The sequence below is a fragment of the Pteropus vampyrus genome, unplaced genomic scaffold, assembly GCF_000151845.1.
Source record: "Pteropus vampyrus isolate Shadow unplaced genomic scaffold, Pvam_2.0 Scaffold190, whole genome shotgun sequence".
Lineage (NCBI taxonomy): Eukaryota > Metazoa > Chordata > Mammalia > Chiroptera > Pteropodidae > Pteropus > Pteropus vampyrus.
The window spans coordinates 1,540,852-1,544,622 of record NW_011888971.1 but is presented as its reverse complement, the minus strand read 5'-3'; positions in this window follow the sequence as shown (position 1 = coordinate 1,544,622).

Sequence of the window (3,771 nt, the reverse complement as noted above, 5' to 3'; positions counted from 1 at the left end):
CAACAACGACAATTCTGTTCCATGGTAATGTAAATAACACAGTTCTGAGAAAAAATAACAGTATTGTCCAAAACGTGAGGGATGGGCACCCGTTTATATTTTTTTCTGTACGTCTCTCATGCGAGGCAGCTCCAGTCTCACGTCTGCTTCGGTTTTCAGGCTTCGTGATTTGATTTCCAGCTGTGTGGCTGTGAAAGGGAGTATAGAATGGTCCCCCGTCCCCCCAGATAATTGTGGATATTCTTCTTCGATGTGGCATCAAAACGCCACTGTAGACCAGGGAGAATGAGGTCTAAAAAGCCAAACAGTGACTTAGTACTCTTACAGAAATAGCTTTGACTTTGTGGACCCTCGAAATGGTCACGAGACCCTGAGAGGTCCCCAGATGGCACTCTGCGGGCGGCCGAGGCAGCAGAAGGGAGCCGGTGAAAGGCGGGGTCCCCGCGGAGGGCAGGCTCCGAGCGAACCTTTTGTGATCAGCTTGTGTGTCTCATTTCACCCCCACATTTCCCATTTTCAGCATCCTCTAGTAAGGCTGATAAATGGTTAAGTAGGTCACGGTGGCCCTCAAAACTGGGCCAGGCAATTTTACCAGGCCGGTAATTTAAACTTGAAACATTAAAAGAAAAAAAAAAACCAAAAAACCAACAACCCAGTAAAGCAAGGATAACTAAAAACGATTATTTTACATGGACACTTAACATGTTTAAAATGTTTTTATAGACTCTGCCTTGCTGAAAGCAAGCATTTTTCCTTCTATATGTCACTTTTAAGAGAATGGATCAGACTCTCAAATTATGCTTTTAGGTAGGCTCCGTGAGACTCTAATACTTTGGGATGGCAGCGTGAGCCCCGGTGTGATGTGCGCGATGGGATTTGGATACGGGGAACGGGGACGTGCTGCCGCTCAGGCAACAGGTGAGGATGGATTTGAAAGCGAGACCGTGTAGGGAATCTAACGAAGTTGCCGGCTTCTTCCCCGTTTGTGGGGGGTTCCTTAAGGGCTAGGCAGGTTGGATTTCAGGGCGAATTTGAAATCTTGGAAAAGGCACGGGCGAGGTTACTGGTAAATACGGTGGTAAATACACTGATGAGATAATTGAGCTGGGGATGATGGTAAAGTTAGGAGTTTTGTACCCTTAACCACTATAAAGCTGCCTTTTGTGAAAGAACCTTCTGGCTTGTTGTTACCTTCCCATGTCCGTTTCCCCTGCAGGCATAGGGGAAACGGATCTCAGCTTGGCCATGAGATTGTGGGGTTTCTGAAGGTTGAATCCTGGGTCCCTTTTCCTTCTCACCCTAAATTCCATCCTTGGGGAAGCTCCCCTGCGCCCACAGCTTCCTTGCCTCTTGCGCCCCGTTGTTTTAGCGGTCTTTGTCTTTCGCCTCGATTTTTCTCTGACTCCTGTATTACGTGGCCTCCCTGACGTCTGCTCTGGGATACCTCACATCTGCCTTACTGTCCACTCGCCAGAAAGCAGACCCCTGTCCGCCCGCCACGCCTGGTCATCTTCCTGTCTTGCACATGGCCGTGAGCGTCACCACTGGCCATTCCGGTTTCCAGTCAGAGGCCCCTGCAGGCCTACCTGGCCTTCTTGCTCCTCAGCCCTGTTTAACTCCCTCCCAGGGTCCGATGACCCTATGCCCACGCCTCAGACTCCGCATCTCCCCCAGGCCTACCTGGGGTGCCACCATCTCCCACGGGACTCCGGCAGACACCTCCTAACAGGTCTTTGCATCTGCCGTTGCCCTGACAACAACACTCTGCTCCACACCAAGTCGGAACCACCGCTCGAAAGTGCAAAAATACCAGTCGGGTCAGGCAGTCTGACTTCCTGACGAAAGACAGCGACCCAAGATACCACCGTCATGATTTAGTTCAAACTAAGCTCGGTGGCTTAACGCAGAACGCAAGCCCTGTGTTCCTGGTGGAACACGGGTTTGCGGAGCTGCAGCTGGGCTGCTGGGCGTCTCCCAACGCATGTGTGGTCCCTGGTCAGCCAGAGATGTGGGGTGAGTTCATGCCCAGGATTTGGGGCTCTCCTCCCTACCAGATACACCCCCCTCTGTTTTCCAGCTATGGGGGTCACTCCATCTCTGTACCCCCATCTCTGTACCCCCCAAAAGACTGCAGATTTTCATCTCCCGATGCTGCAGACTGCAGCCTGCCCTCAGCGTAACACTAGAGACTCACCCAGCAACTTTCTCTTTTAAAAATATCAACCCACTCCAGCCTGCTTCTGTCACTCTCTAGGCCCCCAGGCACTTATTATATCTGGTCCCGAGTTTGTAGACTTTTTTTTTTTTTTTACAGTTTAAGGGAATATTTTATAGGCTGAGGAAGGGTTGATCTTGTAGGAGCTACTGAGGCATCATCAGAAGCGCAAACTCGTCTAAAGTTCTCCACTCGGCCTTCAGGCTTCTGCACAGCCTGCTCCATGCTCTTCCATCTTCCTCCCAGGAATGTGTCCTCAAATGCTCTTCGTTTCGGCCACATTCACCTATTTTCACATCCTGGAAACTGCCACCCTCCTTCCGCACTCACCTCCACACTGTCGAAGGCGGGAGCTCTTCCTTTAGGGGAGCCAGGCGTCGCTGCCTCAGACAGGGCTCCTGTGCCCACTGGCACACACTCTGGGTGCTGTGGATGTCTCCTTCGTAGTGTGCCTAGGGGCTGTGAGTAGTGTTCATTTCCTCAGTCAGACTGTAGGCTGATGAGATCTGGGACCATTTTGGGGGTCGAGGGTGTGCACAGAACTCCAGGTCCGCCCCGCAAATGCTTCCCCAGTGATCTGCAGGCTTTGTGCACAAGGCTCTCCATTACATGCATTATGGATTGACGAATTTTTAGAAATAATACAGGGCATGGAAGGTTCAAGAGCGTAGAAGCCTTTTCCTATTAGAAGCTTTCGAATTCAGAGAGCACTTAGTCTTTCGAGCTTTGGGGAAGTGACTCAACAGAGAAAACGTAGGCGAGGCTGAATAACTTTTGTGAAGATTCACTCCTTGGGACGGTTAACCGTTTGGCAGTGGATTTAGAGCAAGAGGAGAAAGGGAGCTGGTGAGGGTGTTTTGGAGTCAGGCGCCATCGTGGGAACTCGGCCAGGAGGATGCTGCAGACCAGTGCTGGGGGAGAAGGGAGGCTGTCCTGGGAGTGGGGTGCGGGGGGCTTGGTGACTGTGGGCGTGGCCTGTGGTTCTCTCTGGACCGTCTAGCTCTCGCCCGAGCCCCAGCTATGCTGACCTAGTTGGCCGAGGGCAGCGTGCCGTTGCCACCCTCAGCCTCTCCTCCTGCATCCTTGTCGAGCTGCCTGCTCCCTACCCGCCTTCCCGAAGTTTTCCTACTTCACTTTCAAGAGTCTGTTCGAAGCTCCATCCATTGTCTTTCCAGGCAAATCAATCTATCCCTTTTCTATGCCATACATTTTGCTGTTTTTCTAGTTATGCTTATTGTAACTCACTGCACTCGCTTATTTACATATTGGTTTTTCCCTGCTGGATGGCGAGCCCCTTTGGGACAGAGTCCTTGTCCTATTTGCCTTTTATCCCTCGTGTTAGCTCAGTCGCAAGCGCACAGTAAATGTATAAATAGCTGTGGTTGGAATGAATGAGTGAAATGAGTGACAGGTGATCGGCGTGCTTCAGGGGGGCTGAGACACCACCTCTGATGTACAGGTGGTGGAGAAGCCTCAGGTGGGAAATGCTGGGGACTGACAAATGCATCACACAGGCTTTCAAAGGTATGTGGAGTGCATGTGGTAGGGGAGGTAGG